The 23,372-nt window shown below is 40.1% G+C and overlaps 1 long non-coding RNA gene across 1 annotated transcript in view; it reads left to right on the forward strand.

The window, feature by feature from the left end:
• LOC135308181 (uncharacterized) overlaps positions 1-23,372 on the forward strand; it is a 240,331-nt gene that overhangs the window by 97,518 nt on the left and 119,441 nt on the right. The window contains exon 4 of the long non-coding RNA XR_010368722.1: positions 13,394-13,472. This is a non-coding gene — a long non-coding RNA (uncharacterized LOC135308181). The remainder of the gene's footprint in view (positions 1-13,393; positions 13,473-23,372) is intronic.

The following is a 23,372-nucleotide window of genomic DNA, read 5'->3' on the forward strand; positions in this document are numbered from 1 at the left end:
CTGCTCTTCAGAAATAACCTTGTGAAGTGTTTGTCTAAGGGCTATTCACAACCTGCCTTTCTCAGAGTTACTCCCCTCTGCTCTGAGAGCAGGGGCTGGGTATGGAAAACAAGCATTTTTAGCACACCTCTTTATGCAGAGCCTGTGTTTGGTTGGTAAGCCCTCAAGGAAGAAACACATAATATAGGGAATTTGATCTCTAATTTGGATATCACATTTGTAACACCTTAAAATTATGATAATGTAATTCTGTTACTGGAGGACTAATTGGGAAACCACAAAATCTTGGAATGTATAAGCCAGTCCCACATTAATGTTACTTAATGCAAATGCATTGGTTTTGGGGTTGGGAGTATTTTATAATTTAAGTAAGCAGTTTAAATTATGTGGTTATAACTTAAACAAAATGTATTGTGCATGGGAGTGATAATTCAGAAGCCTTGTGGCCACTTATCCAACTCCTTATCCCATGAGAATTATACATGCTGTAAAAAATCTTGAATGAACCAGCAGTGGTTAAGAATATATGTCTGAACTCTTCCCTAGCTCCCAAGAAAATGAGTGATTGAAAATGTTAAATGTTGCTGCTGCCATATTTATGAACAGGAATCAAAGCTCTCGGGGACATAAAATTTCATTTCTGGTTTTAGCCCAACTCATTTTGCCAAAAGATACCCCTTAGGAGTGAGCTAGATGAGAGAGACTTGAGTCCCATCTGAGGCAAATGTCTTGCAAGGTATTTTCTTTTCAGTAATCAGTATGAAACAGTCGTATAACTTGTGTCTGTTGAACTGAGAAAAAGGATTCAGATACTAAAGATCAAATAGAATATTGGTTAAAAACCTCATCTAAAACCAAAACTTGTCAGAGAATGAAAAAAAAAAATCCCAAACCCAGACATTTTCTTTTCTTCCTTAGGATGGAAACTCTTTCTTAAAAGCAAGTTCATATTCATCTGCCCATTCTGATTATGGCTGGGTCAGAAAAACTAAGTATACTGAGAGAGACAATTGCTAAGCTAACCCAAAGCAGAGAAGATTGGAGAGCTGACATGAAAACCTGCTCAGGTTAAGCATGTACAGTGCCTTAGGACAGGATGAGCAAGGAGCACTGATGGGGAACAAAGCTACTGCATTTTCCCTACTGTTTTTCTTGTTGATGATTTGATGTTTTTTTGATGATAGCAACCGGAAACAGTGTTTCCTGAGAAAATTTAAAAAAAAAAAAAAAGTCCTCTGTAAACTGCATGGCTGGAAAAAAATCTAGTTCTTGTAGCTGTGAGAATTAGTGTACCACCCTGCCCTAAGTAAGGATTACATCCGGAATTAAACCCAGCATTTCCCTGCCTTTGTTTTATTTATTATCTGCAGAATTGCTTTGTACGAATGTTATGAAAGAGCCCTGCATTGGGGAGTTTTTTTGTAAATGAGCCATTAGCTGGAGTAAACAGGATCTGGACGGAGTTTGAAGCCTCCACAAGGCGGCACTGGCGCATCTCGCATCCCAGTTCCCTTTCCCGGCTCGATGCTCCCTCGCCAAACCTTCGGAAATTTTATGTGCACGCTTTTTATCAAAAAACTCTTCCGCTTCTAAATTTTCGTGTTACCTTGCAAAGTGTTGGGTTAAAAAAACACGAGTTAACCTTGATAAAAGCCGTCAGTAATTTCTTATACAATGGATATTGTGTGTTCTGGGAGCTCTAAAGCAATGATAATATAAATTGCCCATTTGCAGTGACAAACAATATTCTTTTAGTGCTTCAATATATCAATGACTTGCGAATTTTGTACCCAGTTGCTGCTTTCCTTCTTTTGGTCTTTGTAACATGTTCAAAAAGTTTCAGAAACTGGTTTTTATTTAATTTCTTCGGGTTAACAAACGGATGCTCCACTTGCATGATTCTTTTCTCCCCCCACTGATCCCAGCTGGTGACTGAGATGAAGCTACTTCTTGTCTTTACAAACTTGGCTCCAGCCAGCTGAGATCCAGGCCCTACTGCCTTTTCTCTATTAAATACATTCTGAACTCTGTCAATAAGCAGCAACATGGGAGAGGAGAACAGTGGGCACAGCAAAACAAAGTGGTTTTACTGATGCACAGAGTTGCTGCTATCAGTAAGGAGGTAAGGTTGCCCGTTTCATCTACTTATATAGTCAAAATGCAACTGGAGAAATGAAGAAATAGCAGCAAATGCTTCCTCTGACCCTCTGTCACTCAAGACAAGCTGAGTGGGGCTCACTGCAAGCCCCACAATACTTGTGTCCCTATTCCAAATAAAGCAGGGCTGTTTTAGTGAGAGATTTTAGTATATCAGGGTTTAAAAGAGACTTTAACAAACTTTACAATGAGATTTATACAATGCCTTTTTTTTCTGTGCTGATACTAGAATATAGAATCATTGAACAATTTGGTTTGGAAAGGACTTTAAAGATCATCTCATTCCACTCCATCTCCATGGCAGGAACACCTTCCACTATCCCAGGTTGCTCCAAGTCCCCTCCAGTGCAGCCTTGGACACTTGCAGGGATGGGGCAGTCACAGCTTCTCTGGGCAGCCTGAATAAGTGTCTCACCAGCCTCACAGTAAAAAGTTCCTACTTGTCACAATTGTTTTGAAAAATGTGGGCTATATTTACTGTTCTCTGGACAATTATATTGTTTCAAAAGTTGTGATTACTGTATATTAAGCAAAAATTACTTTTTATTACTTAGCAGGGTGAAAACAGATCAGAAGAAAGAAACATATAAAAGCCCTCCCTTCTAAAACCTTGCTGGCTCTTCTCCCTTGCTCTGTGGTCAAAAGTTAAATAGGATGTTCTGATTATCACCACTCCCAAAACAGATCAGTGGGATTTTTTTGTTCAAAATAATTCCTCCTCTTCTTGCAGCTAGTCTGTGCCAACAAGTTCAAAATACGGGAAGCTTGACCTTAGCTACAGTCTTGCTGATGTGCCACACATCCTGCACTGCCCAAGGAGCACGGAGAGCTGAGGCAGTCTGGTAGACACTTCCCAGCTCTGCCCTTTCCACCAGAGCACGGACACACCAGGGGAAGAAAAGCCCATGGGAATCTGATGTAAATTTACTTGAAGCTAACAGGTTCCACAGATTTCATTGCAATATTGGAGCGGGACCCAAATATGTAATAAATTGGCAAGGAAATTGTTCCCACTGTATATGTGGCAAAAAGGAGTCTTCACCTCCCAAGTGCTAAAGGGGAAAGTCAAAATCTCTTTCGAACTCTGCCACATTCACCAGTGTATAGTGAAAGAAAACATTCCTCCCTGATCCCGATGCTGGCGATCATCCAGAGCCCAGAGCACTCTGGGAAATTCCACTTTCTGAACCCCGCTGTGCTACCTAATCACACAATGGGCTACATATGCCATCCAAGAAAATAAACACAGGTCTGGGAAGCTGTTTGTCCTGCAGGGCTAGGAATGCTCTTCCTAACTTGGCAGGGCAGCATAATCCTCTCTGAAAGGGGAGAGAGAGCTGCTTGAACTCAAACTGACTAATGAGATTGAAGAAAAGCCCATCAGAAGCTGGCACAGCCCTTCGCCCGCCCTGCCAACACACGCCAGGTGACACTGCTGGGTTCTCTCACTGTGGCTTGTGTTTGGGTCACGACAGAAGCTAGACCATGGATCTAGACCCCAACAAGGGCCCAAAAGATTGCTGAGTGGCAGGTTGTACCTCTGGGTTTGTGGTTTATAGGGGAGGCTGCTGCCTTGGCTGGTCCCCTGGGGAAAATCCAACTGAGTTTCAAGCTTCCCCATAGACCATGAGCAGTTCAGTAGTGACTAGCAGGTGCTTGAGCAGAGTCTTGTGGTCCATATGGACTCTGGGCTGGGATTCTGGGGTCTCAGTGACAAGAGGGGGTGGAGGATGGAACCTGTTGAAGGTTGCCAGTTGGTCAGCAGCAGCCGCAAACTGCATTGGCTTTCCTGAGACCCACCTAGTGCTCTTCTTCACTTGGCTCTTGAGATCATAACCAAATCCCTCCGAGAACAGGACTCGCATTGATTATAGTAGAAATTGGATCTGGATTTTAAATCACATTATTAGCTCTTCTAGCAAGATGAACTGAGCGATACAATTTGATTAAAAATTGCAAAGACCTCCCCTTCCACCTCCCTCGCTCGGTTTTGGAGCAAATGTGTGTTTCATGGTAACAGGGAATGAAAGCGTTCCACAAGGGCTTTTTTAATTACAGCATTAATAAAATGCACTATATGTTATTCTCAAAATCTACAGATTTGTTGCTTTAAACACATCATATTGCACTCTGAAACACTTGAAACTCTCAGAAGTTTTTAAAAGTGTGTGTTTAGGTTAAGGTTAAGTTGCCCTTGACAGCATTTTTTAAAAAGATTTGAATTGTTGAATAACCACCTTTCACCCATCCCTAATTGTAATTTAAATGACAATATGCTCCCAATCAATAGCTCTTTGTCACACTTTGAAGATCAAGGATGAGATTTCACCCCATGAGTTTACATGGCAAAAGCTTCTTTTTCATAATGCTAAAAATGTTGCATCCTGCTGTTAAAGAAGTATAAGAATACCTGCTCTCAAATAATTAGTTTTGAATAAAAGCATTTAAGTCATACTTTATAGCCATTAATTTGAAACAATTCAAAGCCCTTCATTTCTGCACTTTGTTCACAGCTAAGTATTACAATAGGTATTTTAGCCAATTGGAAAAAAAAAATCAGTTACAGAAAGATAATTTGAACAACTTAAGTTGGGTGATATTGTAAGAGGTGGGTTTTGAAAAACTATAGCTTTATTTTACATCAACTCCATCTCTGTACAGAACCATCTCTGCAAGTGGAAAATTGAAAAGCTTTTAATGGTGATCACTGTGTGTATGTGGCTTTGCAATGTTGTGTGCTTGTCTTACAAGTAGATATGGGGGCATGTGGCTGTTTCTCCAGTTGTACATATAAAGACAGGCATTTATTATACAAGCCACACACAAAAAGCAATTTAATTTATTTTTATTCTTTTCTTTTATTTTCTTGTATTAATTATTTTATTATTTTATTTTGTTTCATTCCTATAACTAAACTCTTTCTCAGAGTCCTAGGCAAGGGCCAGACCTCTACTGTGCTTGGTGTTATGAAATGCCAAACAGAATGATGGTCTTTGTCTGAGAGTGCTTACAATTCTTGTTTTTAGTTAGAGCGGCGAAATGTTTTAAGAAGGATAAAGTCTGGTCTGTTTCTATGTTGTCCTTGGTAAACCCAATCTAGTCTGGTCTCAAAAACGGAGCAATTCTGCTCGTTGCCAGGGAGAATACATAGGTATCCAATGAGTCATGGTCAAACATACGGCCATTATTAGACCACAAACACAGGAGGAGAAAAAAGATTTCATTTGGGCCTGTTGTCCCTGCCGAGCTGGTGAGGAGGAATAACAAATAAGCGAGTGGAGGAGGTTGCTCTTTAGGTATTTATGAGGAGCTTCTCTCCCTGTGGGGATAGACTGGGGAAAAGCAGAAATGTGCATGCTGGAAAATTTAACTGGAGCAAAAGGAGGCTGCGTCATGGTGTAACTAAGAGCACTTAGCACATTTTAATGGCAAACTAGAGACAATGGGGAAGAGAAGCTGAAGCTGTAACGGGCTATAGCGAACAAAAAGAACTTATTTTTAGTTTGGAAGAAACGGGGCAATGAGAAGAGAGACACAAAGGGAGAAGTGATTAAGTTTTGTGTTAGAGCGATGTTCTCCGTGGCAGTATCATAAATGAGCACGTTCATCCAGACCAAGAAAAAGGATGCTGAAGAAAGAGGACACAGGGTGCTGAGCACCACAATGCACGGCTGTGTTTCGGTGGCTTAGCAGAAAAGGTCATGTCTGAGAATTGTTAGGCGGAAATGTTTTGCAAGACTGGGCCCGTATGTATAAATTTAGAGAAAAATCTCAATTAAAATTGCAGCACAAGTTCTTACTTTTAACTGTGGGCTTGCACAAATACAGAGTTAAAACCAACTGATGGAGAAAAGGAAAAAAAATATTTTTTAAACATTTTTTAAACAGAAAAATCTATAGAATCATAGAATTATTTAAAAATAAAAAAATAATTTCAGTATATATACTATAAAATAAATACTTTGCATTTGGGCAAGTCCTCTTCTCATGAGTTATCCTTTAGTGAAGGCTTAGGAAATTGATTTTACCCCTGTACTGATTTTTGGCTGGACCAGAATAGGGCAAAGTTGTGGTCTTGAACTCTTCCTGTCTGGGCTGCTTAGTGGAAGATTTGGAGAGCATCAGGTCGTACTTGGAGTCCCAGTGAATTGAGCCATGCCCAAATACAAAGCACCAAAATATTGCCCTGGCATTGCACTTCATGCACAGTGATCTTGAAGTAAGGATATGGTATGGCTGTGAATGGCTCTGGGTATTCACAAAGCCTTTCTGTGCTCCAAGTTTTCCTACATATAAAACAGAGGCAATAATATTTCCAGCTCTGACACTAGTGGTTAGGGAATTTATACTTTTGAACATTAATTTGTGAGAAACTATATTGGTACAAAATATTGGTTCTGTTCGCATTGTTCCTGGTTATTAACCCTATTATTGGTCATTTCATCTGTATACTCAAAACACAGGGTTTATTGATGGCTTTTATTTCCTATATGTGTCATATAAATGCCTTAACAGATGAACAGGGTAGTGAAAATGATAGGGTACTTCAGAATAGCTCAAAGTCACTGCTTCTTTAATAAAGCTTTGGTTTTGTATGTCGGGAGAGATGGAATTCACACCCCAACCTATGCACAGCTGCAAGCCCTATTAAGTGAAACCCCTCCTAAATTTAGATGCAGTGGCCTCAGCCCTGGCCAGCTTCCAAAGACCATAGAGGCCTGTTCCACCCCTTCCACATCCCCCTCCCAATGCACCATGAGCATTGAGCCACCAAACCCTTTGCTCAGCAGTGGGAAGAACCAGTGCAGGGTTTGGGGGCTTGGAAGGTGCAGCAAAGCCTTCCTGCAAGGAGGGGAATTTTCACATGTGCAGTCAGTCAGTAAAAGAACACCACAATCACTGTAGTTGTTCATAAGCCGTATATTCATTTTCCTGTGTATTGTCACTTTAAATAAAAAAGGGCCTTTTTTTTTTTTTTTTTCAAGTAGCCCTAAAGACAGCGCTCATGAGGTGAGCAAGTCTGAGCCATGTTCAGACAGAGCATTTTAACAATCAGGAGAGTCCTGATGCCTGGGAGTTGCCAGGGATTGCATGTTAGCAGTAAGCCAAATCATCAAAATGCAGCTTGAGTAGGTCCAGTGAGGGTGTGTTATATTGCAACAATTGTGGCTGTTGGAGCTAAGGTTGAGTGGGCATTCCTATTATAAACCCCAACTGGTAGGGTTGAGTATTTTGACCACATCAGATAATGTCAAGTGAAACTTCTCATATGAATTGACACCCAAATACTTGTAACCTCCCTTACAAACAAGATCAAGCTCTTCCCCTTCCACCTACTCCTCTTCCCAGCCTACACTCGATTTTGTAACTGGGTCATTCTATTCAAACATGAAAGGATAAAAAATTGTAGATATTTAGTTTAAAGAACTCAAGGCTAACAGTGCCTGATTGTTGGTGTGGGTTTCACAACCATGTGCTTGATGTCACAGCCATGCAAAGGTCGTGCAGACCAAACCTTGGCCATTGTGTCACTGGGAAATATTCTGTGATCCTAAACTGGTAAAAGCTCAGCACTGGAGCACATTTCCTGTCTGCAGGCAGAAAGTTTCCCCAAAAGTTTTGCCAAAGTGTTTTGAGTGTGCACGTGTGAAAAATGTGTCAGAGGTCTGTAGAGCTGAATGCCACTAGCAGGGATTAGAGGGGCCCAAAACTTAACAGGATTAAAGAAAAAAACATGAACTTGGATAAAACTTAGTAAAATTATCCTGTGTTACATTTCTGAAGTTTTCAACATGGTTTTCTGTATGGGACAGAAGAATTTGCTGCTACCAACACAAACCAGTAAAGGATTAGAAATGGATTTTCTTCACAGGAGAGTGACTCTTAACTTGGTTCAGGAGAGAAAGGATGCTTCAGTGGTGAGGGTGCAGCTGAAAAAATCAAACCCCAGAGTGCTTAGCCATTTCCCTGTGGTCATGAGGAGGCTGAGCAGGCCTAGATCTCTGCAGATATTAAGGACTTTACCCCTCAGCAGTCTCTGGAGACTTTGAGTGAACATTTGCAAGGACCAGGCTGTAGTGCCCCTCTCTCCCAGTGGAAAATGAAGAGCCAAATTCTTGCCTGCAGTGCTGGAGTGGACAAGCCTGCTCAATCAGTAAAGAGCTGAATGAGTCAGGCGTTGAGTAGGAAGAGAGGGAAAGGAAAATCCTCCCACTGATAAATTGCTAACACTCTTTTGCAAAAGATTTAAGATACTTGATGGCATCATGATAGTTTTTATGTGTCAGAATTGCTAAATATTCAGACATCTGTTTTTTGCCAAACCCAATGTGTAAAAGCAGATGAGAGATATTTTGCAAACTTTTAAAATCACCTACAGCGCTTAAGATGTTGAAGGTAGATTAGATAAGACTAGCAAAGTTATTTGAACATAAACATTTATTTAAAAAATATCCTCTGCTTTGCTGAGCCCACAAACATTTTATAAATAATACACAGTTCATGAATAGGAATGAACAGACTTGTACCCCTCACTGGTATGGATTTATATTCTGCACTTGCTAGGACTTTATTAACTCTCCTGAAAACAGTGGTATCTTTGCAGAGAGATCTAAAGGAAGTTGTTCTTGAGAACATGCCCCCGAAGCTTAAACTTCAGGTATTAATGGATAAATTTACGAATGTACTTAGGCAATTAGAAATGAAAATACATGACTAGTCATATTTATAAAAGTTAAATAAGTTAGGGGCCTGTCTTCTGGCCTGGGCTCTGCAATGTCCTTTGATACATTCGTGCATTTTAGGGTCATAAGGAATCATATTTTTATTCTGCAAACAATGCTACCCGTGATACCTTGATGCATACAAATAGTCCTTGATGGGACTGCTCTTACAAGCAAAGTATTTACATATCTGTAGGAGCTGGCCTGAAATGGTAAACATTACAGAATGGGTCTAAACTACATCTTTTTGACCACATTTTAAGTGTGATCAGACTTCAGAGGTGGCTGATTTCATGCTGGTGGTGGAAAAAAAGCTCATAGAAAATTCCTGCCTGGGATTTAGTCTGAGCTTGTTTGTCACATTGTTTTGACTCCACCTCCTTTGCAACCTTCCCTGTGTGCTCCCCAGGGTCTGCCTGAGCCCTGGTGGCTACAAAGCCTTCTGCTAAGATAAAAGTCCCAAAATAATGCATTGACTTTCCTATGCAGTTGGTGAGGGGGGTTAAAAGAAAAGAATCCTAGGTAGGAACAGCTGTTCTGGAATTTGTTCTGCGTGCTTTTCTCGATATCTGTCATCTAGTTTGGTGAAAAAACAAACAGTAAAAATCCCCAAACCTTCATCTTGTAGGTCCACAGGTGCACCAAGAATTTGAGTCTCAAACAGGGGAAAGGAAATGCAGCCCACATTCCACAAAACATGGAATACTTCAAGCTTCTTTCTAATGGCCCTGTGTCTGTTGTTTCTGCAAATACCTAATGAGTCAATTAGGAGCACATACATCATCATTTGTAAGGTATTTACTGTATTATAAGTTTTAAAATGGAAATAAGTTATTAGCTTTCAAGTACCTTTTAATCTTGATATTAATAAGAAAGGGAGATACATTTGTCTCTATACATTAATAATCTGAGGTTTAATACTCTATTTGATCAAAAGGAACATCAAAATGATCTTGTAACATCTCAAAATACAGCCTGCATGTGCAGCAAGGTGATGGGGTAGAGAGAAGTTCTCCATCAACTTTGTTGCAGAATGAGGATGGAAATCCCAGTGACACAGTCAGTTATTGGATGACTTGGGAGCTCCTGCAGATCAGAGAACAGGAGGAAATATGCCAAACAAAAAATAACACCAAAGCATTTTTATTGCTGTTACTGCATTTTAGTATGTTTTTCTTTTGTTAAATGTAAGAAGTCTAGAAAGATGAAACATTTGTAGAGCTGTGACTGATGTGGTGGATATGGAAAAGGAAACAAGCTAAAATATGGATTTGGTTGTAGTTTTATTATGGCTGAAATGCATATAGGTGGATTGTGGCAATTGAGTTGGAAATGAGCAGGAGAACTCTGGGAGAAGTAGCAGTAGGAGTGAGGGGTAACAAGAGAGGATTACTAATGCTCTAAATTAGTGTTAAGGAAAGTATTTTTGGCTTTTTTTTATATGGGTAACATCTTTGGGGTAGAAATGACCTGACAGGTGATTGTAAGAGAAGATTGTCAAGATCCTTTATACCAAAATGGTCAATGCTATCTTTGTAGAGGCATCTCCTCTGGAAAATATCAAGTATGTCATACTTTGACTGAAACATTTAATCCTGTTATAGTGGGAGCACCAGAATCAGTTTCCTCTGTGTAGATTCATGTACCTTCACAAGAGAGTTGGATATAGTTAGGCTCTAAGGGACAGGAAAATCCCTGTAAACAAGCCCAAATCAAGGATTGCTGTACTGTTAACAAAATCTTCGAAGCCTAGAGATTCCACTAGCTCCCTGAGGCAGGGTGGACACTCTGGGATGGGAAAGAGGAGAGCTTTGGGGAGCCAACCCAGATGCCAAAGCAAAGCATTGGTGGGGCTGAGGGCACAGCAGCTGCTTCATTTCCCTCCTGTTAGGCAGGTTGGGTTTCCTTTGGCCCCCTGGAAAATGCACTTCAGACCATGTGGAAACTCCTTATGAATGAAATCCTCTGGCTTTATGCATAGCCCTCCAAATTATCCTTGTATGAAATCAGATGCACAACTCAGCCTTGGTCTATTTAATGCTGCGTCTCCTTTTCTGCCTTTCTCTCTCTGTGCCTTACTTCTCGTGCCAGACTTATTCTCCCTTTGTTTTTATGGGTTTTGCAGCAGTAAATCTGGCTGATGTTTAGCAAGGAGAGCTGTAGCTTGATTCAAACCTTAGTTACAGACTGTTTCTTTTTGTTGTTAGACACTACCCGCCTCATACTCTACCTGGCCAAAGCTGCCAAGTTTTGGATTTCCTAGAGGAGGCTTTTTATTCTGTCGTCTTGTCTGCACATGTACACACAACCTCCAATTATATAATAGGTGAACTCACTGTTGTGCTATTGTGCATTTTCCTCTTTTTACAAGAGAACTGCACTGACACTTTTTTGTGTTTCTAGTCTATTGTTACCTCGTGCTGGGGCTGCAGCCCTGAGATTTCCTCGAATCTTCACTTTTCCCACACCTAATCAAGGGCTTATTTTTAGCATGTTTTTTTTTCCCCTCCACTTTTTCAGTTTAAAACCTCTAAAATACTAAAAATGGCCAGGCCAACATAAGCTCTCTAAACATTGAGCATTGCATAATCTTTGGGCACGTTGTCTGCCTGCCTAGGATGGCAGAGCAACCTCATCAGTGGTAAAAGAGCTCAGTGTGTCCAAAAAAATCTAAAAAGACAAGGAAGAGGTGGTTCCCTTGGTGCTGCTTTCAGGCTCAGCTTTCTGAGGAAGCTCCTGGAGGGAGCACCATGTTGTCATCAAAGCCTCCAGCATGCAATTTATACCTGACAGCGAGGAGGAGGAGGACGGGCTTCCCCTTCCAGCCACACATGGTGCGTGGGCACGAGGCTTCCCGGAGCTGGGCTCTCAGCTGGCACACATCTGCCTCAGCACAGCTCCCCTCCTTCCCAGCACGTCCAGGGAGATCAGCTTGTTGCAAACCAGCTCTTTGTCGAGAGTGGTTTCTTGGAAAAGTGACCGCACTTTTCTGATCGGAGGAGCGGAAAGATGCAATCTCTGCCCCTGATCAGCCTTGAGATCATCCCTCTCTGCAGACCACATAGGAGGAGGAAGGGGGGAAAACAACTGCAAGCAAACAAAAATGGAGTGAGGTGGCTGAGACCAAATTAGATTAATTAGCCCCAGGCTGTTTTGTGTGTTTATATTTAATTTAGGTTTAGCTACTTCAAAGTTCACATAGTTTTAGTTAATAACTTTACTATAACTTATTATTTTCAGATGTTGGCAGGTAGACAAGATGTGAGTCACCTGGAATATGAGGCTAAATAAGTAATACTCACTGGCAGGGTTTTGACCATGACTGATTACACTTCTCTGTCTTCTGTGTTAGAAAAATATAGCTTCAGAAGGAAAAAAGTCTACTTTTCTCACTTCTACTACCATTTTATGTTGAAATGTCCATGGGGTGGGTTAGATTTCATACTTGGCTGTCTAGCTTTCAAAAACTTTCAATCTTTAATCTGCTGCTTAATGGTTAGTACATCCTGTGGCATACTAGGTCTTTATTATTTCATTTGACCTCTTTTGTGAACCTCAGAAGGTCCGCAAGACCTGTTTGTTTATGAGCAGGGAGGTCTAGAGGTTAGTGTCTTAAATCACAGAGGAGAAAATGAATGGGCAGCTCTTTACTTGGGATAATAAAATTGTTGTCACTCCAACTATAGATTTTTGTAGGTTATTACATTAGTTAAATAAAATACTGCCTCATCAATGCAAATTCCAGTTCCGGCTAGTCCTGATGTTGGCTGTGGAAGCAGGAATTCATTCATATTGCTGGCAGTAAAAAGGAATAAAATTGTGTTTGACAGGAGTGGAGAGTTAAGATCATAACTTTTCAGAACCAATAAGGGTTCATGGAAAAATATATACTTGGGAAGAACAAAACCCTAATCACAGGCATTGCTTACTGGAGGTCTACAGCTGTGACAAATGGTGTGATACTCATGAATATGCAAAGTTCTTTTCAGCCTGTAATTATAAGAATCATTGAGCCTATGTATGCATTTCATAGGAAGCCTCAGTTGCATAAAGCAGCAGATGTATTTTGGTGACAACAACCAATAGTAAGAGAGAAACTCATCATAATCCCAGGAGCTCAGCCTGGACCTGACAGGCTGTTTTTCCTCTAGAATTCCAATCCCATCCATGAATTTGCACCGCTGGATTAGTGTGTGTTTCTCCCTGCCCTCAGAATGAATCTGCTGTCCTTGATACCCAGTTATATACACCAGCTCCCCTACCTTACTTTCTCTCCTATTATCCCATGTCCACTTTGCAGAAAAAGAAATAAAATACTACTGTCTCCAAGCCCTCCTCCTCCAAACAGAAATGGTCTGTCATCCCAAAGCAGCACCAAATGTTTGCAGGGCAGCAAACCACTGGGTTATTTTGCTTGATTTTTCTGCTGGCATTTTATTTGAAGAGCTACCTCCATCTGGAATAGCCACAGAATCTATCATCTAACACCTCTTTCCTACTGATGTGTTTTGCAGATGAGGCCCTGGCTGGACCAAATTCAGCAGCAGTGGCTGGAGACACAACCCCACATGTGCAGGTCGGCGCTGAGTGCAGGTAGGGTTGAATTTGAATTGTAGCTGGCAGAGATGGGACTTGGCCTCTGCCTCCAGACACTGCTTCTTGGATATGTCAGGGAGTCACTGATGGATGGAGGAGATGGCAAGAGGTGTGGCTGTTAAAGATTTGCCTTTCACTATTCAAAGAACCTAGAAAAGTCTAAATTCAAGAGTCACACAACAGATGCTAGAACTTAACCTTCTTAGCCCTAAAGAAATCATCTCCAAAACCAAAAAGTTGAAAAAACCCCAAACAAATCTTGATAAATTCACAGTCAAATGAAACATAGGAGAGAGGTAACTAAGACACCTATAGCTGCTTATCATGGAGGAAGATTATTATTACTTTGTTATGTGCATCTGGGGACAGAGGCAGCTGTTTGTGTTTTCTAAATATCACCCTGGGACTAACATCTCCCCATACCAACTTAAGCATACACTTTACAAATTGAAATACCTGTTTATCAGCAATATCAAGTATCTGTGTTTATGGCAGGTTTATTTTAGCAGTAAATTTTGTTGCTCATGTTGGTCTTGATAAAAAGCAATGAGATGTATTGTGTGTTAGGAAGGACCATCTCAGTATTTTGCACCTTGTTTTCACTTTTCCCTTGTCTGCTTTCACAAGATTTCTCAATGTTTGTTTATACCAGGAGCAAAGCTTTTTTTAAAACCATGGGCCCATGTCTGTATGGTCAGTTACAGGCACAATTAAATCCTTATTCAGATGTTATGAAGGTGACCATCAAAATTTCTACAGGTTGTTTGGAGTTAACAGCAAATGTCTGAAAGAAACATATATTTTCTGCCCTTCAAAAAATCACCTGGAAGGCATAAACAGGCTATCATGACAATTGTTATTGTATAGTTTAAGACTCTTTAGGAAATGGCTCTTTTTAGGGAAAAGGCAATAAAATTTATGTGTTTAAGAACAATAGGACATTTAAATATTGAGTAAAATGTACCATACAAAGAGAAATTGTATTCCAAGGGCTTCATTGCGTGTTTTCAGGGCCTCTTGGCTCTTTGTTCTTCTTAGCCTAAATGAGACAAAATACTTGTTCCTAGATAGCAATATACTGCTTTTGTAAAGAAAAATCTGTGGGTTCTGGCATAGCCAGCCTGTGTCAGAAGATAGCATGTGAGATGTAGGGAATCACAGTGTTTCCAGCTATAAGCCATCAGTTTTTTTTTTCTTGAAAAGTTGGGGTCTAGCCCTCAGTACACCCTTGGCCAGGGAAGAAAGGAGGGCAGCTTCATGTGGCTGTATCACAGGGCAAACAGCCCAGGCTCTGTGCCAGAACCATTTATTATTTTTCCCTAGGCTGGGGGAAATATTTTCCCCCACTATCTGCACAAATTGAACCTCCACAGGGGAGGGGAGCAGCAATGAGAAGGGACTTTGTGATGCCTTGAGTTTGGGCAGAAAGGAGGTGACAAACACCTCTAAAGCCACCAACGTGGCTTGGGCTCTGTAGCATCACAGCTGAGTCTCACACCTTGCTCGGGACTAGTGGCAGTTTAGCACCTTTAAACTGTTGACTTTTTGCATGCCAGAGTCAGATGGAGAGGTGTACATCCTCATGGCTGGATGGATGTGCTAAGCATGGAAAAATGGCCCTAAAATACAAATGAGTGACCTGTGGTGTAGCAGAAGGGGATCTTGTCATGCTGAGTGCTGTGCAATCTGTTGAAAGCAAGCCTTCATATTGATTAACTACCTTCTTTCTGCTGCCATAACATAACTGAAATCCAATATGTTACATAAATAAAAATCCTTCTGGTTATTAAGGGGTCATTTATTTGGGGAAAATGTCCACATGAGTGTACAGCCCTTACTCATTCTGAATGGAAATGATAAATAATTGGGGTTTATGCAGAAAACCCACTGGGGGTAAAAGACTACAGGAGTGGAAGGCTCCTTCCACGAGCAGGGTTGAGGTGACTTGGTGTCACTGATTTTCACCCTGGCAGCACATTTTACCTCCAGGATTTCTGCTGCCTGCTGGGAGCCCCAGGCCAGCTGAGAGCTGGGCAGCTCCAGTGGTGGTTGCTGGACACATTTAGGGTAGGGAGAGGCAAAACTCTTGATACTGACACCAATGCTGGATTTTTTAGGAATGAGCTGCCCATAGATTTCAAAACTTCAACAAACAAAAGGCAGAATTTAGCCTCAACCACAGATTTGCTGCCTGGCACATTTGTACATTTCAATTTCCAATAAGCTGTGTTCTCTAATCACAAGACTTCTAATCTTCCACCACCGAGTCACCGATTTTGAATTCAAATTTCCTTCTTTTTGTCTGTATTTAAAAAATAATAATAATCATTTTCCATCTATTGCAAATAACAATACAGTTCCACAGACTGAATGCTGAAGTTGTAATTCAATCTCGGGCTTTGGCTGCCATTCATTGATACCTCGAGCTGTGCTCTTATTATTTATGACATCAGCAGAAACTCTCGATTGAATTGCAGCCTTATATTTAATTAGGGACTATGTATTATTTTGTATGCAATATCCAGAATTAAAAATAGCCCCTTTCCAGAGTATAATGGGGAAAAGGCAGCAAAGTTTGAATATATATTCTAATTGATATTTCTTGTACTTATTCTAAAAGTAATCAAAACGTATGTTAAATATTAATTATAATATTTTTACTGCATTGTGCACCCTGATTTATTGCTGCCTCTTTTAGTTCACTTTTTAATTACTGTACATTATAAGAAAACTAAGGGGTTTTTAAATAGAAAAGTTATTTAGCATTAAAATTAATGTATAATTCAATATCAATCTTCATAGTGAATGTTATATTAAACGTAATGAACAAAAGGTGTATTTAACACAGTTTGCAAGTTTTTTTTTTTTTTTTTACTTTTTTTATTTTCTCTCCTCTCACAACATGCCTCTCAACTCTCTCCACATTTAAAAGTCGGGGACAAAGCTCATAAAGGAACAAAAGACTAAAATCAGGGATGGTCTTTTTTTAAAAGAGGTACAGTTTCAAAGCCTGGAGGGAAAAAAAAAGATAGAAATCAAAGTGCTCTTGAATACAGAGAACATTTTAAAGGAAATATTGAACTGTTTGCTTAAAAATCTTACATTATTGCCTTCTTTTTAAACTCAATTCCTTTTTGAAGGAGAACACCAGATAGGGACAAAGAGAATATTTTCATGCAAAAATCAGGCACAGGTACAGAGGCACAGCCAGACATCATTTCAAGTGGGCACAGGAATTTAATTCAAGTTATTCTCTCCTTTATTCCACATTTAACAAAGTTGAAGGATTTATCCACCTCTCTGACACTAGTGCAGACTTCACTAGGTAACATTTGTATCCAGTGGCAAGTAAATATTGGTCTGGATTTTTATGTCCACCTGAAATGGATTCTGGTTATGAACCTCAGCAGTTGTAGAAAATTAAGTTTAGCATTACTGTGGAGCTCTGCACACATCTTTGTTAAGATGTTATCAGCAAGAACAAAGAAATGATCCTTGTTTACCCACCCAGGGCTAATTCAAATGCAGCACAACCCATTTTTTTTCAGGGGTAAATTCACCTGATGTTTGGAGGCAGCTCCAAAGAGTTGCATGAATTGGGGAAATGGTGAAAGTGTTCCCATGAGGGTGCTTTGGAAATCAAATCTCCAGGGAAGGAGGTGATGTGGTGGGGCCTCACTGAGCCCTGGTGTGAACTCAGGGAGAAGTGGAGAAGGACTCAGGTGATGCCTTCTGCCCCAGAGCAGGTCAGTGCCTGGGCTGTTTGGTGAGATGGATAAGCTTCTTGAGAAAATATTTACAGATGTGTTATCATTAGCCTGAGATCCTTCTTGTCTAATCTACATGACCTGGTTTCCTGAAAGGAGAAATGAAAAAAACATGTTTGTTTTTAAATAAATAAGAGATCCCTCACTAAATCATCTAACATACTGTCTATTTATATTTCATAAGGACAAATGTTTCTGACAACTCTCATAATGGGTCTGTACAAGTATGCCATGTTCTTCCCAAGGAGGCTTCTTTGAGTGACATAAATTGCCATTAATGAAAATTTTAACAATTCAGGATAAATAATTTTTTAACTTTTAATGTGCAGAGATGCAACATAACGTGGCAGGCCTTGCGAGAGAAGACATTTGTTTTGGAAGGAAGTTGCAGAGTATATTTATTCATAGACCAAAATAAAAGCAGCATGAACATTATTTTTTAATAGCACTGCATGTTGGGTGGCTGTACAGAAACACTGATATATTCCTTCAGTAAATACTGGAGCATGCAGTGCTGTAGTGCCTTGAGGAAATCTCAAGTATCCAAATGTTGAAAGTACTGATCTTGCAGAATTAAGCAGTGATGTTGACCAAGAGGTCACCTGGGACAGTGGGACTCTGTGTGAAATCCCACCACAGCTCAGCCCTTTGGTCTTTAATGACAAAAACAGCCACTGAACAACCAGCACTGAGAAAGAAAACTTAATAATATTCCTCCAGAAACCCACTCCCTGCCAGCAAAATCACCACATTGCAGCCCTAAAACACAGGGGCCAGAAATATCACCCAAGGGAGCAGGGAGACCTTCCTTGTCACTCTTATCACTCCTTCCCTCATCAAGCTGTGTCTGGGTCCACTAATCCATTTGAAATTCCTGTATCACTGTCATTTACCCTCCTTCCTGCCCAGTGCCATTGATGTTGGCATTGACAGGCACCTGTCACTTCCCATGAATTCTGGATCTGGTCCACTGGACTTGTGTGAGGCAGGCGAGGATCATTAGGATTTTGCAGTGTTAGTTCCAGCTTTCCCCTTATATAATAGCAGTGCCACTTGAAAGGCAGAAAATATAGTTTCAATAAATGGCTTTCAGATCAGATAAATGTTTCAGCTCTGCACTGGAGTTTACAAGAGCTGACAGTCATCTATTTTAAGTGTACAATGGACGCTCAAACATCGGTGTTTAAATATCTAATAACTCTTACATAAGAATTTGGCACTAACGATGCCATCACGCATTCATCTGAAAGAGCAGTAAACTAATCCCATGGAACAGAAAATGTGGATGTTGCTACTTAGTAATGCATTGGGCAGGGATCTTTATCGATTCAATTAGAGTAGATTTATTTTTTAATGTTTGCCAGGCAAAACAAAAGAAGTTTTCATTCAAAATAAGCATGTATTTTCTGTAGCCAACTTGGTGGAGAGTGAAAATGCTGTCTGTTGCTATAATATAGGATTCTTTCTGCATTAAAAGACATTAATAACCTGTATACATCAAAATCATGATGAATTTGTTGCATAAAAGTATTCAGTTGTGTTGCCTGTATGCCCTTCTGGAAGACTTCCGCTCAGCAAAGCACTTTTATTAGTATTTACTACTCCCACTGAAGTTAATATACTTAATTGCAGACAATAAAACAACTGAGATTCTTCAAATTAAACACGTCTTTAATTACTTTGTGAAAATTGAACAGTAATGTCATTATGTTAACAAACAAACTTATCTAGAAGTGGATGATGTAATCAAACATGAGAAAGAAATAGAGTGGAAAACTGGAATCTTTATCATTAAGTGTGCAGAGCCCTTCCAGAAGCCTTAGGAAGGAGGCATGATGCAACTGAAATGTAATCCAGCGGGGGGAAGAAAATGGGGTGAAGAAACTAGACACATTGCAGAGTTAATTCCTAATTAAAATTAAAACTGACAAAACAAACCCTGCAGGCAAGCATCCATTAGTGCCACAAGGCATAAGAACATGGAAATTTATTTTAGTGCAATAGTTTTAGCTTTGTGTGTTTCCTCTACCAATAGCTGCTGAATTATTTGTAGTCTTCAGCATGAGGAGTAATTAGGGGAGGCAAAGGGAGAAAATGGTTGTGACTGGTTCTAAGTAGGCAGAAGCCTTATTAATTGTAATGAAGTTGGACTAAGCTCTTGCTAAATTTCCCTGAAGGAGAGTGGCATGTGGGGAATTTTGTTTAGAAAGGAAGTTGAAGCTTTCATGCAACTGCAGATTTTTTGGTAAAACACATCCCTTATATTCTCCTGCAAATACCAGGTTATTGTTACCAAACAGGATCAATTATTCTAATCTGATCCATAACTTGGATAGAGAATCATTGAATCCTAGAATATCCTGAGTTAGAAGCGACCTGCAAGGACCACTGGAGTCCAACTCCAGGCACATTTCTTCCATGTGGGCAGGGGAATCTGAGAAGTAGATCTGCCCTCTTCCATTTTGATCCTGAGTAACTCATTTAACTTCTCTGTACCAGTTTGCCTGTGAAATTGCAATGATATATATTTGTCTGATTTCTAAAAGCATCATAATATGAGGAGGAAAGTAGCATGACTAATGTTGTTTATCATAGTGTGGTTTCTATCTGATTGTCTTTATAATGCACACAGTAGTTCTGCTCTATCTTGTGAATCACAGAAGCAGCTGCAAGCATCTAGACACCCTGTTTTGGTCTAAGGGAATCACACACCAAAGTACTGCTTTATTTTCATAATTGTTTTCTAAAGTTATTCACAAGTTCCACTTAAGGGGCACAACGGAGCTTTTCTGGGGCTCTTGTGCCCATCTTCCATAGTGGCTGCAAACAGAGATTCCTCTGTTTGTTAAGAAGCTGGTCTATTAGAGGGATCACAGGTAACATTTAGTAACAGACTTTGATACAGGGTGGAATGCACTGTACTTTCAGTTTGATAAAATACTTCATTTCCTGTCTTTATGTGGCAACTGATAACTAAAGCTGGAGAAGAGCAGTGGTTCCTGTGTATGGAAGGGAGCAGAGAAGACTGGGGCTGGATGGACAAACAAAGATCATCTGTACTATCATTTTCTTGAGTGATTAGATCAGGCTTCTTTGGGTGACTGTGTCGTTGTCTTCAGTTTTAAGGTTCAAGGACACCAAAATGCTGGGAACTCATCTGACTGTTTATGGCTGCAGTGGAGAGAAGCACAGTTTTGCATAACTGTGCCTGTACTACTGTTGGTAGAGAGTGAGCAGCAGTATTTATTGGGGAAATGATTAATTGATGCCTTTTGTGGTTTAACCCAGCAGCAACAGAACCACCACAGAGCTCCCCTCCAGTGGGATGGGGAAGAGAATTGGAAAAAAAGTAAAATTTGTGGGTTGAGAAAAAAACCCAAAACATTTAAAAAGGCAGTTTAATAATATCATATGGTCTAAAATATCCCTTTGGCCAGTTGGGGTCAGCTGTTCTGACTGTGTCCCCTCCCAGCTCCTTGTAGCCCTCAGCCTCCTCCCTGCAGGGCAGTATGGGAAGCTGAGAAGTCTCTGACTTCATCAGCTCTACTCAGCAACAACTAAACCATCAGTGTGTTACCAATATCATTCTCATCCTAAACCCAACACAGCACTGCACCTTCTCCTGGAAAGGAAATTAACTCTATGCCAGGCAAAACCAGGAAAAAGCCAGAAGAGCTTCCCTCAGCCCAGGAGCTGTTTTTCCTTTCAGCATCTTCAGAAATAAGGGCATTGATGCCCTGTGCAAAATAGCCTCATTGCCCACCTCCTGGCCATTCTGCCTGAGGCAATTCAGGTGAGGAGTGGTTGGAAAGTGCCCACCACTGGAGATTTGAGCAGCTGCAGCAACCAAACCTCTATTCTCTTTCAACTTAAATGCACCATCAGCATCCACATGTAGCATTTTTTTGTCCCCTGGAATCCCCAGTCAAGGTCATCCCCAGACCATGCTGCTGTACAAGTCAAGGTCAATTCACCCTCCTCCTGCTATGCAAGCCCAAAAATGTCAAATGCTTCTTGCCTTGGTGTCACCTTCCTCAGGGGAGCTGCTTTACAGCAATACATGGGTTATGCAAAGGACATCTCAGGGAGTTTTGGTAGCATGGGGTCTCAGAGCTCCCCCTGTCACTGCTGTGAATGTGATCAATGTCTTACTGATATTTTCTTTGACTCCCCCAAGCCCTTTTTTTTAGTTTAACACTCACAGTTATATGAGAGTGTTAAATTCTGTTGTTTCCATTCTGCATTTTCCTCCCCCTGCGACTCTTTCACTTTCCTCATGACCTTCCCAGTGGCCTCAAAGAACAGATCAAGTGGGAAATAGTTTTGTAAACAAGTCAGTTCACTTCTCCTAGGTGGGGAAACTGTCATTGTAGTGGTGATCAGAGTCTTATTCCTCTGCAGTTGTTCAGATCAGCTTGTTGAGCCCTTGAGAGATTTTTCCCTCACAGAGGGGAAAAGATGCTCATAGATATCTTCATAGAATAGGAGACTTGGGAAGGCAATTTGTTTGCTGTCTTTTCAAAACATTTTATTCTCTTTCTCTTTTGCTGTCCCCCCAAATGTGACATCTTTCTTACCATGTTCTTCAAATTGTCTACTGCAACTCTAAGCAGCTCTGTGCACCTGTGAGTTCATTAAACCAAAATGTTCAGGATAGCTTCCTCAGCTCACTTTAGACTAATTAAATGGTTGTTTTCATCAGTTCTTGCAATTTATTTTACTACAGATAACAGGAGAATATATCAGCCTCGGAATTGCATTAAATATTTCCCTCATAACATATTGTCAACAAAAGTCCTGCTGAATTAATGACTTGTGTGCCTGTTTGAAAGTGGGATTGTACTTGTCTAATTGTGGCATCAGTTGTCATAGTGACTATCAGGCAATCCGGCAGCAAACACCCTTCCTTGGCAGGGTTTAGGTAAAGCAGCCTTTGTGCAGTTGTCAGCCAGAGATTTATGATGGTAAAAACTATATTTGGCAGCCAAATCAATGCCTTGACCACTCTTTGTGCTCCTGCCCTTATTTTAACTTAAACACTTGATACTCTACCTGAATATTAAGAGGCTGCATGTCTCCCGAGCTGTTTTGTTATTAATAGATCACTTTTTATAAACTGTATGTGGGATGACTGGTTATTTGTATATATGTCCAACAAATGCAGTTGCTGGTATTTTCTGAATGTGTAACTCCAAATGTCAGGTCTTGCAAGCAAGTGGGTATTAGAGGGTACCTTTTTATGCCTGCTATTAAAACATGCCGAGTGATCTATAAATTACCCCATTGAGATAAACAGTGGATTAAAATAAGGCACTCCCATTCTGTCATCACTGTAATATTAATCATTGGAGTTTTGGTCTTTAATGTTAAAATGTACCTTTTAGCAGTATATGTCACTCTGTATTAAATTACATGTGAACTGACAGATTTTTTAATCAAAACTTGCATTCTGAGTTTTGTTTTCTTCATTATGTCACAACAAGGTAGGAAAATAATTTTGCTGATGTCTATGATTTTTTTTAACATTTGGTGTTTTATTTTTGCTGTAGAAGTTGTTTTTCTTGGTGGTTTTCTTAAGTTTAACTCTCACTTGTTTCTTTCATTTAGCCTACAAAAATGCTTATTTTAGTCTTATTGTATTAGTTGGTGAAGGAAAGGAATTATAAATTTCATTCAAAATATTAAAACTATAGAGTGCTTGAACATAAGAAAGTATAAAAATTTCATTATGTCAGTTAGAAGAGGAAAACATTTGTATGGCCACAAGAGCATCATAGACTGAGTCTGTATTAAACACAAATATTTTGTTGACTGGATCTATTTTTTGTCATAATTCCTAATGAAGTTGTCTTAGTAGGTTTAACAGCAGAGATTTACTTTTTTTAATAGCAATGGACAATAACAGGGCCGTGTATGTAAAGGTTTTCCTAATCCAAATATGCAGCTTTGAGACTGCTTCTTTTCTTTCATGGGGGAAGTGGGCTGCAGCTCAACTTGTAAAACTACAAGCCTAATCATTCAGTTCAAGAAATCACAGCTTTTTTGGGGTTGGTTCTATGTTAGGTCTCCGAAACTTTGAACCCTTCTCTGTTGTCTTATGTGGCTCCTGCTGCCCCAGGATTCACATCAA

The sequence above is a fragment of the Passer domesticus genome, chromosome 9, assembly GCF_036417665.1.
Source record: "Passer domesticus isolate bPasDom1 chromosome 9, bPasDom1.hap1, whole genome shotgun sequence".
In the NCBI taxonomy this organism is placed as follows: Eukaryota; Metazoa; Chordata; class Aves; order Passeriformes; family Passeridae; genus Passer; species Passer domesticus.